The sequence below is a fragment of the Phocoena phocoena genome, chromosome 4 (genome assembly GCF_963924675.1).
Source record: "Phocoena phocoena chromosome 4, mPhoPho1.1, whole genome shotgun sequence".
Lineage (NCBI taxonomy): Eukaryota > Metazoa > Chordata > Mammalia > Artiodactyla > Phocoenidae > Phocoena > Phocoena phocoena.
In genome coordinates this window covers 96933133-96949693 of record NC_089222.1, presented here as the reverse complement: position 1 = coordinate 96949693, position 16561 = coordinate 96933133, and positions in this window count along the sequence as shown.

Genomic DNA, 16561 nt, shown 5'->3' with positions numbered 1-16561 from the left:
CTCTCCTCGCGCACCAGGAAACAAAGAGGGAAGCAAAAGTCTCTTGCCTCTTCAGCAGGTCCAGACTTTTCGCTGGACTCCCTTCTGGCCAGCCATGGCGCACTAACCCCCTGCAGGCTGTGTTCACGCCACCAACCCCAGTCCTCTCCCGGCGTTCCGACTGAAGCCCGAACCTCAGTTCCCAGCCCCGCCCGCTCCGGCGAGTGAGCAGGCAAGCCTCTCGGGCTGGTGAGTACTGGTTAACACTGATCCTTTGTGCGGGAATCTCCTCACTTTGCCCTCCGCACCCCTGTTGCTGCACTCTCCTCCGTGGCTGTTAAGCTTTCCCCCTCTGCCACCTGCAATCTCTGCCCGCGAAGGGCCTTCCTAGTGTGTGGAAACCTTCCCTCCTTCACAGCTCCCTCCCAATGGTGCAGGTCCCGTCCCTATCCTTTTGTCTCTGTTTATTCTTTTTTCTTTTGCTCTACCTGGGTACGTGGGGACTTTCTTGCCTTTTGGGAGGTCTGAGGTCTTCTGCCAGCATTGAGTGGGTGTTCTGTAGGAGTTGTTCCACGTGTAGATGTATTTCTGGTGTATCTGTGGGGAGGAAGGTGGTCTCCGTGTTTTACTCTTCCGCCATCTTCCCCTCCTCCCCGTATTTATATAATTATTGATACAAAACTACTATAAAAACAACAGACCTTATTCAGAGTTCTCCAAATGTCTTAGTAATACCATTTATAGTAAAAGAAGAAAAGAAATTTATTTCCTGGTCCTGGATCCAATTCAGAATAGCAAGTAGTATTTAGTTGTCATGTCTTCTTTAAACTGGAATTGCTTGTTAGTTTTGCTTTGTCTTTCATGACCTTGACTTTTTTTTTTAAAGGCACAGGCCATTTGTTTTGTAAAACTGCCCTCAATTTAGGTTTGTTAAATTTGCCTCTATGATTCAATTAAGGTTATATATTTTTGGCTGCAATACCATAGAAGTGTTTTTTGTCCTGCTAAGATTGTGGATTTGTCTGTTTTTCCTTTTAGTTTTGTCTTTTTTTTTATTGCCTTATATATATATATTTTCCACATCTTTATTGGAATATAATTGCTTTACATTGTTGTTAGTTGCTGCTGTATAACGAAGTGAACCAGCTATCTGTATACATATATTCCCATATCCCCTACCTCTTGTGTCTCCCTCCCACCCTCCCTATCACACCCCTCTAGGTGGTCACGAGGCACCTAGCTGATCTTCCCATGCAATGCAACTGCTTCCCACTAGCTACCTATTTTACATTTGGAAGTGTATATATGTCCATGCCACTCTCTCACTTCGTCCCAGCTTACCCTTAACCTTCCCTGTGTCCTCAAGTCCATTCTCCACATCTGTGTCTTTATTCCTGTCCTGCGCCCTAAGTTCATCACAACCATTTTTTTTTTAGATTCCATATATATGTGTTAACATGCAGCATTTTTCTCTTTCTGGCTTACTTCACTCTGTATGACAGACTGTAGGTCCATCCAACTCACTACAAATAATTAAATTTCATTCCTTTTTATGGCTGAGTAATATTCCATTGTATATATGTGCCACATCTTCTTTATCCATTCATCTGTTGTTGGACACTTAGGTTGCTTCCATGTCCTGGCTATTGTAAATAGTACTGCAATAAACATTGTGGTACATGACTCTTTTTGAATTATGGTTTTCTCAGGGTATATGCCCAATAGTGGTACTGCTGGGTCATATGGTAGTTCTATTTTCAGTTTTTAAAGGAACCTCCATACTGTTCTCCATAGTGGCTGTATCAATTTACATTCCCACCAACAGTGCAAGAGGGTTCCCTTTTCTCCACATCCTCTCCAGCATTTATTGTTTGTAGATTTTCTTTTTTTTTACATCTTTATTGGAGTATAATTGCTTTATAATAGTGTATTAGTTTATGTTTTATAACAAAGTGAATAAGTTATACATATACATATATTCCCATATCTCTTCCCTCTTGTGTCTCCCTCCCTCCCTCCCTGCCTATGCCACCCCTCTAGGTAGTCACAAACCACCAAGCTGATCTCCCTGTGCTATGCAGCTGCTTCCCACTAGCTATCTATTTTATGTTTGGTAGTGTATATATGTCCATGCCACTCTCTCACTTTGTCACAGCCTACCCTTCCCCCTCCCCATATCCTCAAGTCCATTCTCTAGTAAGTCTGTGTCTTTATCCCTGTCTTACCCCTAGGTTCTTCATGACATTTTTTTTCTTAAATTCCATATATATGTGTTAGCATACGCTATTTGTCTTTCTCTTTCTGACTTACTTCACTCTGTATGACAGACTCTAGGTCCATCCACCTCATTAGAAATAGTTCAATTTCGTTTCTGTTTATGGCTGAATAATATTCCATTGTATATATGTGCCACATCTTCTTTATCCATTCATCCGATGATGGACACTTAGGTTGTTTCCATTTCCTGGCTGTTGTAAATAGAGCTACAATGAACATTTTGGTACATGACTCTTTTTAAATTATGGTTTTCTGTGTATATGCCCAGTAGTGGGATTGCTGGGTCATATGGTAGTTCTATTTGTAGTTTTTTAAGGAACCTCCATACTGTTCTCCATAGTGGCTGTACCAATTCACATCCCCACCAGCAGTCCAAGAGTGTTCCGTTTTCTCCACATCCTCTCCAGCATTTATTGTTTCTAGATTTTTTGATAATGGCCATTCTGACCTGTGTGAGTTGATATCTCATTGTAGTTTTGATTTGCATTTCTCTAATGATTAATAATGTTGAACATTCTTTCATGTGTTTGTTGGCAATCTGTATATCTTCTTTGGAGAAATGTCTATTTAGATCTTCTGCCCATGTTTGGATTGGGTTGTTTGTTTTTTTGTTATTGAGCTGCATGAGCTGCTTATAAATTTTGGAGATTAATCCTTTGTCAGTTGCTTCCTTTGCAAATATTTTCTCCCATTCTGAGGGTTGTCTTTTGGTCTTGTTTATGGTTTTCTTTGCTGTGGAAAAGCTTTGAAGTTTCATTAGGTCCTAATTGTTTATTTTTTTTTTTATTTCCATTTGTCTAGGAGGTGGGTCAAAAAGGATCTTGCTGTGATTTATGTCATAGAGTGTTCTGCCTATGTTTCCCTCTAAGAGTTTGATAGTTTCTGGCCTTATATTTAGGTCTTTAATCCATTTTGAGCTTATTTTTGTGTATGGTGTTAGGGAGTGATCTAATCTCATACTTTTACATACACCTGTCCAGTTTTCCCAGCACCACTTATTGAAGAGGCTGTCCTTTCTCCACTGTACATTCCTGCCTCCTTTATCAAAGATAAGGTGACCATATATGTGTGGATTTATCTCTGGGCTTTCTATCCTGTCCCATTGATCTATCTTTCTGATTTTGTGTCAGTGCCATACTGTCTTGATTACTGTAGCTTTGTAGTATAGTCTGAAGTCAGGGAGCCTGATTCCTCCAGCTACGTTTTTTGTTCTCAAGATTGCTTTAGTTATTCGGGGTCTTTTGTGTTTCCATAGAAATTGTGAAATTGTTTGTTCTAGTTGTGTGAAAAATGCCAGTGGTAGTTTGATAGGGATGGCATTGAATCTGTAGATTGCTTTGGGTAGTAGAGTCATTTTCACAATGTTGATTCTTCCAATCTAAGAACATGGTATATCTCTCCAGGTATTTGTATCATCTTTAATTTCTTTCATCAGTGTCTTATAATTTTCTGCATACAGGTCTTTTGTCTCCTTACATAGGTTTATTCATAGATATTTTATTCTTTTCATTGCAATCGTTAATGGGAGTGTTTTCTTGATTTCACTTTCAGATTTTTTCATCATTAGTGTATAGGAATGCCAGAGATTTCTGTGCATTAATTTTGTATCTTGCTACTTTACCGAATTCATTGATTAGTTCTAGTAGTTTTCTGGTAGCATCTTTAGGATTATCTATGTATAGTATGTCATCTGCAAACAGTGACAGCTTTACTTCTTCTTTTCCGATTTGGATTCCTTTTATTTTCTTTTGTTCTCTGATTGCTGTGGCTAAAACTTCCAAAGCTATGTTGAATAAGAGTGGTAAGAGTGGGCATCCTTGTCTTGTTCCTGATCTTAGTGGAAATGCTTTCAATTTTTCACCATTGAGGATGAGGTTGGCTGTGGGTTTGTCATATATGGCCTTTATTATGTTGAGGAAAGTTCCCTCTATGCCGACTCTCTGCAGGGTTTTAATCATAAATCGGTGTTGAATTTCATTGAAAGCTTTCTCTGCATCTATTGAGATGATCATATGTTTTTTCTCCTTCAATTTGTCAATATGGTGTATCTTGTTGATTGATTTGCGTATATTGCAGAATCCTTGCGTTCCGGGAATAAACCCCACTTGATCTGGTGTATGATCCTTTTAATGTGCTGTTGGATTCTGTTTGCTAGTATTTTGTTGAGGATTTTTGCATCTATGTTTATCAGTGATATTGGCCTGTAGTGTTCTTTCTTTGTGACACATTTGTCTGGTTTTGTTATCTGGGTTATGGTGGCTTCATGGAATGAGTTTGCGAGTGTTCCTCCCTCTGGTATATTTTGGAAGAGTTTGAGAAAGAGGTTTTAGCTCTTTTGTAAATGTTTGATAGAAGTCGCCTGTGAATCCATCTGGTCCTGGGCTTTTGTTTTGTAGGAAACTTTTTATCACAGTTTCAGTTTCAGTGCTTGTGATTCATCTGTTTATAGTTCTTCCAGGTTGTCTATTTTATTGGCTATAGTTGTAATAATCTGTCAGGATCCTTTGTTTTTCTGCAGTGTCTGTTGTTATTCTCCTTTTTCATTTGTAATTCTGTTGATTTGAGTCTTCTTCCTCTTTTTCTTGATGAGTCTGGCTAATGGTTTATCAATTGTGTTTATCTTCTCAGAGAACCAGCTTTTTGTTTGATTGATGTTTGATGCTGCTTCCTTCATTTCTTTTTCGTTTATTTCTGATGTGAGCTTTATGATTTCTTTCCTTCTGCTAACTTTGGGGATTTTTTGTCCTTCTTTCTCTATTTGATTTAGGTGTGAGGTTAGGTTGTTTGAGTTGTTTATTGTTTTTTGAGGTAGGATTGTATTGCTATAAACTTCCCTCTTAGAACTGCTTTTGCTGTATCCCATAGGTTTTGGATCATCGTGTTTTCCTTTTCATTTGTTTCTAGGTATTTTTTGATTTCCTCTTTGATTTCTTCAGTGATCTCTTGGTTATTTCGTAGCATATTGTTTAGCCTCCATGTGTTTGTATTTTTTACAGATTTTTCCCCTGTAATTGATATCTAGTCTCATAGCATTGTTTTCAGAAAAGATACTTGATACAATTTCAATTTTCTTAAATTTACCAAGGCTTGATTTGTGACCCAAGATATGATCTATCATGGAAAATGTTCAATGAGCACTTGAGAAGCAAGTGTATTCTGTTGTTTTTGAATGGAATGTCTTTTAAATATCAATTAAGTCCATCTTGTTTAATGTATCATTTAAAGCTTGTGTTTCCTTATTTTCACTTCGGATGATCTGTCCATTGGTGAAAGTGGGTGTTAAAGTCCCGTAGTATGATTGTGTTACTGTCGATTTCCCCTTTTATGGCTGTTAGCATTTGCCTTATGTATTGAGGTGTTGTGTGCATAAATATTTACAATTGTTATATATTCTTCTTGGATTGATCCCTTGATCATTATGTAGTGTTCTTCTTTGTCTCTTGTAATAGTCTTTATTTTCAAGTCTATTTTGTCTGAAATGAGAATTGCTACTCTAGCTTTCTGTTGATTTCCATTTGCATGAATATCTTTTTCGATCCCCTCACTTTTAGTCTGTATGTGTCCCTAGGTCTGAAGTGGGTCTCTTGTGGACAGCATATATAAGGGTCTTGTTTTTGTATCCCTTCAGCCAGTCTATGTCTTTTGGTTGAGCATTTAATCTATTTACGTTTAAGTAATTATCAATACGTATGTTCCTATTACCATTTTCTTAATTGTTTTGGCTTTGTTTTTGTGGGTCTTTTCCTTCTTTTGTTTTTCTTGCCTAGAGAAGTTCCTTTATAATTTGTTGTAAAGCTGGTTTAGTGGTGCTGAATTCTCTTAGTTTTTGCTTGTCTGTAAAGGTTTTATTTTTTCCGTCAAATCTGAATGTGTTCCTTGTTGTGTAGAGTAATCTTGGTTGTTGGTTTTTCCCTTTCATCACTTTAAATATGTCCTGCCAGTCTCTTCTGGCTTGCAGAGTTTCTGCTGAAAGACCAGCTGTTCACCTTTTGGGGATTCCCTTGTATGTTATTTGTTGTTTTTCCCTTGCTGCTTTTAATATTTGTTCTTTGTGTTAATTTTTGATAGTTTGATTAATATGCATCTTGGTGTGTTTCTCCTTGGATTTATCCTGTATGGGACTCTCTGTGCTTTCTGGTCTTGATTGACTATTTCCTTTTCCATGTTAGGGAAGCTTTCAACTATAATCTCTTCAAATATTTTCTCATACCCTTTCTTTTTCTCTTCTTCTTCTGGGACCTCTATAATTCGAATGTTGGTGTGTTCAATGTTGTCCCAGAGGTCCTGAGACTGTCTTCAGTTCTTTTCCTTCATTTTTCTTTTTTCTGGTCTGCAGTAGTTATTTCCACTATTTTATCTTCCAGGTCACTATCCATTCTTCTGCCTCAGTTATTCTGCTATTGATTCATTCTAGAGAATTTTAAATTTCATTTATTGTGTTATTCATCATTGTTTGTTTGTTCTTTAGTTCTTCTAGGTCCTTGTTAAATGTCTCTTGTATTTTCTCCATTCTATTTTGAAGATTTTGGATCATTTTTACTATCATTACTGTGAATTATTTTTCAAGTAGACTGCCTATTTCTTCAAATTTGTTTGATCTGGTGGATTTTTACCTTGCTCCTTTACCTGCTGCATATTTCTCTGTCTTCTCATTTTGTTTAATTTACTGTGTTTGGGGTCTCCTTTACGCAGGGTGCAGGTTCATAGTTCTCATTGTTTTTGGCATCTGTCCCCAGTGGGTAAGGTTGGTTCAGTCACTTGCATAGGCTTCCCAGTGGAGGGGACTAGTGCCTGTTTTCTGGTGGATGAGTCTGGATCTTGTTTTTCTGGTGGGCACCACTGTGTCCAGTGGTGTGTTTTTTTTGTGTTTTTTTTTTTTTTTTTTGCGGTACGTGGGCCTCTCACTGCTGTGGCCTCTCCCATTGCGGAGCACAGGCTCCGGATGTGCAGGCTCAGCGACCATGGCTCACGGGCCCAGCTGCTCCGCGGCATGTGGGATCTTCCCGGACTGGGGCACGAACCTGTGTCCCCTGCATCGGCAGGCAGACCCTCAACCACTGCGCCATCGGGGAAGCCCCCAGTGGTGTGTTTTTGAGTGTTTTTGACCTTATTATGATTTTAAGCAGCCTCTCTGCTAATGGGTGGGGTTATGTTTCTGTCTTGCTAGTTGTTTGCCAGGGTGTTCAGCACTGTAGCTTGCTGGTCATTGAGTGGAGCTGGGTCTTTACATTGAGATAGAGATCTCTCGAGAGCTTTTACCATTTGATATTATGTGGAGCTCTGGGAGGTCTCTGGTGGACCAATGTCTTGAACTTGGCTCTCCCACCTCAGAGGCACAGGCCTGACACGTGGCCGGAGCACCAAGACCTTGTCAGCCACCCGGTTCAGAAGAAAAGAGAGAAAAAAGAGAGAAAGAAAAAAAAATTATATAAAATATTTATTAAAATAAAAAAGTATTAAAAATAAAAAAAGCAAAAAGTAATAAAAAAATAGAAGAGAGCAACCAAACCAAAAATCAAATCCACCAATGATGACAAGTGCTAAAAAGTATACTTAAAAAAAAAGGACAGAACCCTAGATAAATGGTAAAAGCAAAGCTATACAGACAAAATCGTACAAAGAAGCATACTCATGTACACTCACAGAAAGAGAAAAAGGAAAAAATATATATATATAAATTAAAAAAGAAAGGAAGAGAGCAATCAAATCAATAAGCAAATCTACCAATGATAGTAAACTCTAAATACTAAACTGAGATAAACATAGAAGCATATTAGATGCAGAAAGCAAACCCTAAGTCTACAGTTGCTCCCAAAGTCCGCTGCCTCTATTTTGGGATGATTTGTTGTCTATTCAGGTTTTCCAGAGATTCAGGGTGCATGAAGTTGATGGTGGAGATTTAATCTGCTGCTAATGAGGCCGCTGGGAGAAATTTCCATTTCTCTTCTTTGTTCTCTTCTTTGAACGAACTTCTGGTGTTCAGCTTTGTATTTAGTCCCGCCTCTGCGTGTAGGTCGCCTGATGGCGTCTGTTTTTCGCTCAGATAGGACGGGGTTAAAGGAGCAGTTGATTCGAGGGCTCTGCCTCAGTCAGGCTGAGGGGAGGGAGGGGAATGGAATGCCGGGCAAGCCTGCAGCTGCAGAGGCCAGCATGACGTTGCACCAGCCTGAGGCACGTCGTGTGTTCTCCCGGGGAAGTTGTCCCTGGATCACGGGACCCTGGCAGTGGCAGGCTGCACAGCCTCCCGAGAGGGGAGGCGTGGATACTGACCTGTGCTTACACACAGGCTTCTTGGTGGCCTCAGCAGCAGCCTTTGCATATCATGCCCGTCTCTGGTGTCTGACGTGATAGCTGCGGCTCGCGCCCATCTCTGGAGCTCGTTTAGGTGTTGCTCTGAATCCCCTCTCCTCTTGCACCCCGAAACAATGGTCTCTTGCCTCTTAGGCAGGTCTAGATGTTTTCCCGAACTCCCTGCCAGCTAGCTGTGGTGCACTAGCCCCCTTCAGGCTGTGTTCACGCAGCCAACCCCGGTCCTCTCCCTGGGATCTGATCTCTGAAGCCTGAGCCTCAGCTCCCAGCCACTGCCCACCCTGGCGGGTGAGCAGACAAGCCTCTCGGGCTGCTGCGTGCTGGTCAGCACTGATCCTCTTTACGGGAATCTCTTTGCTTTGCCCTCTGCATCCCTGTTGCTGCGCTCTCCTCCATGGCTCGACAGCTTCCCCTGCTCCCCCCGCCCCCCACCCCAGTCTCCGCCAGTGAAGGGGCTTCCTAGTGTTTGGAAACCTTTCCTCCTTCACAGCTCCCTCCCAGAGGTGCAGGTTCTGTCCTTATTCTTTTGTCTATGTTTTTTCTTTTTTCTTTTGCCCTACCCAGGTACGTGGGGAGTTTCTTGCCTTTTGGGAAGTCTGAGGTCTTCTGCCAGCGTTCAGTAGGTGTTCTGTAGGAGTTGTTCCATATGTAGATGTATTTCTGATGTATTTGTAGGGAGAAAGGTGATCTCCACGTCTTATTCCTCCACCATCTTGAAGGTCTCCTGGGTTTAAATTTTAATCTTTGCTTTCTGTTTCCTCTTTTGTTCTATGCTGTTTTCCTCTTCTTCACTTATTGTTTTAGATTGATTTAATGTTTTTCATTATTCCATTTTGCCCTTTGTTAGCATGATATTTGCACATCCTCTTACTATGTTTGTTTAGTAATTACCATATCTATCCTCAACTTATCAAAATCAACTTTGCTAGTTGAAACTGTGACTCATTCATACCTGACATTCACAGTTTTGTAGGTTTTACTGCTATCAGTAACTTATGTCAATTCTTTCCTTGTTTTCATTACTTTTTTCTTTTTACTTGTGCAGAGCTGACGAATGATCTTATAGAGACCTTAAAAGCAAGAAGGGGTAATGGTGAGAGTGGTGAGCTTGGAGGTCAGGGGAGGTATCATCCCGGAACCAAAGAAACTACTTTTGATTTGGGGGGGTTTTGTGACATCACTTTTTCCTTTGCTCCAGTTATGTTTCACTTAGAATTTCTCAGCCGTCGGTTCTTTGCCACTGACCTTCCTATAACCCTCCTTCCATCTCTGCCCTTCCTGCTGTCTCCTACTGTTCCTTTCTCTAGCTCTGTATTAGTTTACTAAGTCTACTATAACAAAGTACCACTGTCTTGGTGGCTTAAAAACAAATTTATTGTCTTAATGTTCTGGAAGCCAGAAGTCTGAAATCAAGGGGTTGGTAGGGCTGTGCTTCTTCAGAAGGCTCTAGGGAAGAATACTTCCTTGCCTCATTCTAGCTTCTGGTGGTTGCCAGCAATCCTTGGCATTTCTTGCCTTGTAGAAATATCACTCCAGTCTCTGCCTTCATGCTTATATGATATTTTCCTCTGTGCTTTCATGTGGCATTCTCCTCTTCATGTGTGTATGTTCAGAATTTACCTCTTCAGGATGCCAGTTATTGGTTTAGAGCCCACCCTAATCCAGTATGACCTCATCTTAACTTGGTTACTTTTGCAAAGACGCTATTACCAAATAAGGTCACACTCTGAGGTTCCAGGGAGACGTGAATTTGGGGGGAACACTGTTCAACCCAGTAAAAACTCATTACCCTATTGTGCAGTAAACGTAGCACTGGCCTAAAAATTAGAATAGTCCTAGGTACTAATTCTGCCTGTGCTACTAATTTTATGGGTGCAGACTTTGGAATTCACGATCAGAGGTTCAAATCTCAGCTGTCACTTAAACTCAGTGAGTCTCAGTGTCTTCATCTGTAAACTGAGGATAATTATACCTATGTTTTAGGTTGGACTAAATAAGATCATGCTTTTTAAGTGCCTGGCATAGTGCTTAGCATATTGTAGGTGCTTAACAAAGGTTTGTTTTCTTCTACCCATTTCTTATTTTCTCCACAGTAAAATCGTGAGTTTATTTTTAAGATACTTCCAGCTTCATAGTTATGACAGCTCCTTTAAACTATTTCTTCTTCATACTCTGCCTTATCCATTTCTCTCCTCCCTTTTCTTTTTGTCAATTTAGCCCCTTCATTCCAGTGTTTTGTTCCCACTACCCCCATTTTCTTCCTAATTCTCTTCTTTCCAATTTTATTCCTTGTGGCTAGGATGACATTTATCTGCTTTGCCCAGTAATAGTCCTAGTTTATGCCTGTTGTACCAGTGTAATTATTGATAATGTCCCCTTTCATTCTTATAGGGCTCTGGTTTGGATGATGTGTTATATGGTCACCCTACTAAGAGTGTTCTCATAGTACTTGGACCTTTCTCTATCATTGCATGATCCGCACTGTATCATGTGCATTTTAATTGTTTTGTGGGTCTGTCTCTTTGGCAGGATTGAGAGCAGCAACTGGGAATGATTTTGTGTTTCCCCAAAGTCTAGCACGTTCCTGGTTCATGGGGGTTGGTGCTCAACAATGTTTGTTGGACATATGAATGTTCTTGAAAACTTGCTTCTTTCTGTGTATAGCAGGTGCTCAATAAATAATCTTTAAATTGAAGTAGATTGCTGCCCTTTATGAAAGTGAAAAATGAACCCAATAAGAACACTGTTCCTCTCTCTGCCTTCCTTTATTTGTTGTCATTAGCTTAGAGATCTCACTTTACTTCCAGATTTGTGACTCATTTCTTCTTCTTGCCTCACCCTTAGCTATTTTGATTCTTTGAAAACTGGAGTTATCCTTTTCACGACTCCCGTGGGTCCTGAGGTGACCTGCTTTCCAGTTGCTGCATGTTTTAGGCAAGTGTATCTCCATGATTAGAATCTCACCACTGGCCCAGGCTCCTGAGGCTTTCTCTGTTCTGTTGTCTGTTTCAGAAGCACTTTATCTGCCATCTTGTTTCTAGCTTTGAGGCCACACCTTCTGTTGATTGCTTCATCTTGTTGCTGTGTCTATACAAGCGAAATTAGGTGGATAATCAAATCAATGATGGGTTTAATTCAGGCCTCAAAGTCACTTTTGCCTGACACTTTTTCCTGTTGCTTTTGGCTCAGGGCCTCAGCACACCACCCTGCTATTTTTTTTTTCCACCCTGCTTTTTGTTTGTGGGTTGGGATCTTCTATGCCATGGGAATATTTTCTAGGCATGTCATGTAGTTCAAATGGTGGAAAACATTTCCCCTCTTCAGGAATTATGAAATTGAAGCCACCTGGATTGAGTAAATGGGTTGCGCTTCTTGCTAATGGCTGAAAATTGGCATTTACTCAGTTTTCAAGAAACAATTATTGAAAATGTACTAAGTATAAATGATGATACCAATAATTTTTGACTTTGACAGTTTTATAGAGGCTGTGGAGGTGTGCTGCTCAAATCAACTTTCATTAAGAACCTCCTGCAAAGAGTGTGGTTCATCCATAGTCTCCAGCTGCAGCACCTTTGGGATCAGCCCCTGTTTTCACACTGCCAGGCCTCACTCTTCCCGGGCTTCTCTCAGCTGGTGACTGAGTGCAGCCATTTCTGCCCAACACGGGACACCTCTAATGGGTAATCTTTGCTTAAGGACTCCCAGTCGGCCTGGCTTAGACTTTCTCAAAGGTGTACTTCAGTCTGACCTTCCTATTACCCTGTCTTTTTTCTTGTCTCCTCTTCTTTCCCAAGTGTCAGACCTGCATCATGGTCTGAAGACTCTCCCCATTATGCCTGCTGCCTCTTCTCTTAATTCTTCACAGGTATTTCCCCCAAGAAATCTCCTGCATGACTCATTTCATCTTGGCACCTGTTTCTTGGAAGACTCAAGCCAACACACGTTCCTAATCTGGTAGAGAAGATGAAATAAATGTGTGCACAAATAATGCAAAATACTCTTCATTCCATTCCTCTACAACAGTAAGTGGTAGGATTAAAGTACAGTAGGGACATAGAACCTTAGATTTAAAAGATGTACATTTCCCATAGTGTATTATTTCCTTGACGGCAAGGACCATGACCAATATAATTCATTGTTCAGTTTCCAGAATATCTGTCATAGGTGATTAAAAAAAAAAGCACTTAAGGGGAGAAAAATAATAGTAGAAGAGAAAATAATAGTGGAATTAGTAATAATAATATTTTAATGCAGCTCAATATCAAAAAAACAAACAACCCAATCAAAAAATGGGCAGAAGACCTAAATGGACATTTCTGCAAAGAAGATATACAGATGGCCAAGATGCACATGAAAAGATGCTTAATATCACCGATTATTAGAGATATGCATATCAAAACTACAATGAGGTATCACCTCACACCGGTCAGAATGGCCACCATCAAAAAATCTACAAACAATAATTGCTGGAGAGGGTGTGGAGAAACGGGAACCCTCTTGCACTGTTGGTGGAAATGTAAATTGATATAGCCACTATGGAGAACAGTATGGAGGTTCCTTAAAAAACTAAAAGTAGACCTACCATTCGACCCAGCAATCCAACTACTGGGCATATACCCTGAGAAAACCATAATTCAAAAAGAGTCATGTACCACAATGTTTATTGCAGCACTATTTACAATAGCCAGAACGTGGGAGCAACCTAAGTGTCCATCAACAGATGAATGGATAAAGAAGATGTGGCACATACATACAATGTAAGTCATTAGTTTGCGTTTTGGGAGGTCTGAGGTCTTCTACCCTGACACTATGTATAAAATAGACAACTTATGAGAGCTTACTGTATAGCACAGGGAGCTCTACTCAATGATCTGATGACCTAAATGGGAAGGAAATCCAAAAAAGGGGATATATGTCTATATGTAGCTGATTCACTTTGCTCTACAGGAGAAACTAGCACAACATTGTAAAGGAACTATACACCAATTTAAAAAATATATTTTTAGGGCTCTCTTTAGGCCAGCCATTAGTTACTTCATATAATTTTTTCTAATACTCATAACAACCTCACGAAGAATATATTGTTGTCATGCTCATTTTGTAGATGAGGAAAATGAAAATAGGGTAGTTAAATAGATGGCTCAAGGTCAACCTAGAGCTAGTGAATTACTTTGCCAGGGTTTGGATTCAGAGTCCTCTGAAGCCCTTGAGTTTCTCGTGATATCCTGCCTGGAAAGTTTGAGCAGTGTTCCTTCCTATGGGTTGGAGATAGGCTAGACCAGAGTCTTGGTCTATGAGTTATATATTCTAACCATTTAGTGTGGTATTTTAAAGGAATTTTTAGAAAAGAAAAATAATGTCTTTAAGATGACTTTCCCCTTTCTTATGAGGTTCTGTGGTCTAGGGTTGTGGAGAAAGAGAGTAGCACAGAAAGAAGCCAGACACAAAAGACAACATATTGTATGATTCCATCTATATAAAATGTCCAGAATAGGCAAATCTATAGACATAAATTAGTGGTTGTCAGGAGCTGAGGGGAGGGGAGGATGGGAAGTGACTGCTAATATGTGCGGAGTTTCATTTATTGGGTGATGAAAATGTTCTGAAATTAGATGGCAGTGATTGTTGTACAACTACTTTGACTATATTAAAAACCACTGAATTATATGTATACTTTATTTTTTTAGATTTTTTTTTACAATCTACTATTTATTATCACTATGATTTCATAAGAAAAAGGACATTTTCATTTTAAAACAGAATAAAGGACAGTCCTTCACATGAATAAATTGAACTTTATGGAAAACACACTAAAAATTGTTTTAGATGAATGCTGGGGATTTCTTTCTTTTTTTTTTTTTAAATCAAAAGCCATTTTCAACCATACTGTTTATCTTCCCCGGGTTCCCATGCTTCTGACATTTCCGAATGTAATAATGTCATAGCCGGCAGTCAGTCTCCACACCTCGCTTGGATAACGATGTATTCTGATCACTTTTGTTGTCTGGATGGGGTGGTTAAATACTACAGGCCTCTCTTCATACTGTTATTAATTTCTGACTCCCTGGCGAAAGCATTTCCATGAGAATCAAGGACTTCCCGTCTTTTAATTTTTAGGAATCCAAGGTCATGTGGGACAATGGGGAGATCCTTGTTCATCCTAAGCTTTTGAGACAGAAACAAAAGAAGGTGGTGGTGATGGAACCCGATGACAGGGTAGAAGGGGCACTGGGCAGTGGAGACCCCAGCCCGAGGGATGGAGGCTGGGTCAGTAGAGGCCAGGCTGAGAGTCTTGTGTTTTTGGAGGAAAATAAAAAGGGGAGAACAAATGAATACACTTAAGGCATCTGCCATGTGGTAGGCACTGTGCTCAGTGATTGGCATTCATATTTCAGGAACTATATGTGGGAGCTTATGGATTGGCATGGATGTCTCTCCTGAAGTCCTGACTCTTCCTTATTCATAGCACCTCATTTTGTTCAGAGTTCTCCACGGTGCTCTACAGTCATGGTCTTCCCCTAGGCCAACCACTGTGACTCTATTTCCCTTACTAGGTATTGGTATAGAAATAGCCATGTGAAGCAGGTTCTGGACCATGAGACAAAAGGGGAAGTCTGCTGAAGGAGGAGGAATTCTGGGAAAATAAGAGAAATATAAGAAACACTGTCTTCTCTTTTGCTGGGTACTGTTAGGTCTGGATGTGATGCCTGGAACTGCAGTAGCCATTTTGTGACCATGAAGGAGTTTGGTGGAACAGAAAGATGAAAAAGACATGGGTCCTTGATGATACAATTGTGCAACTGAATTAATGAACCCTGGAGCTACCCTACCATAGGGTTTCTTATGATTGTTTGAGATAATCATTTTTTTTCTCATTTATACCAATGAGTCAGGGTTTCCTATTACCCTGCCAAAATCATGAAGATACAAGAACAAATTTTTCTATTTTACAGATGAAAAAACTGAGACTCAATGACATACACACATTTGCTTAAGTACACATAGCCTGGATGTGGTGGACTCAGGATTTGAACCCTCTGTCTTAGAAGGAGACCCCTGCCGTGGGGCGGGGGGGACAGGATTATTTTAAAAAATTTTATTGGAGTGTAGTTGCTTTACAATGTTGTGTTAGTTTCTACTGTACAGCAAAGTGAATCAGCCATACGTATACATACATACGCTCTTTTTTGGATTTCCTTCCCAGTTAGGTCATCAGATCATTGAGTAGAGTTCCCTATGCTATACAGTAAGTTCTCATTAGTTATCTATTTTATACATAGTGTTAATAGTGTACATATGTCAATCCCAGTCTCCCAATTCATCCCACTCCCTCTTTCCCCACTTGGTGTCCATATGTTTGTTGTCTACGTCTGTTCTCTATTTCTGCCTTGCAAATATGTTCATCTGTACCATTTTTCTAGATTCCACATATATGCGTTAATATATGATATTTGTTTTCCTCTTTCTGACTTTCTGCATTCTGTATGGCAGTCTCTAAGTCCATCCACGTCTCTACAAATGACCCAATTTCGTTCCTTTTTACAGCTGAGTACTATTCCATTGTATATATGTACCACATCTTCTTTATCCTCTCCTCTGTTGATGGACATTTAGTTTGCTTCCATGACCTGGCTATTGTAAATAGTGCTGCAGTGAATATTAGGGTGCATGTGTCTCTTTGAATTATGGTTTTTTCTGGGTATATGCCCAGTAGTGGGATTGCTGTGTCATACAGTAATTCTATTTTTAGTTTTTTAAGGAACCTCCATACTGTTCTCCATAGTAGCTATATCAATTTACATTCCCACCAACAGTGCAGGAGGGTTCCCTTTTCTCCATACCCTCTCCAGCATTTATGGTTTGTAGATTTTTTGATGATGACCATTCTGACTTGTGTGAGATGATATCTCATTATAGTTTTGATTTTCATTTCTCTAATAATTAGTGATGTTGAGCATCTTTTCATGTGCATCTTGGCCATCAGTATGTTTTCTTT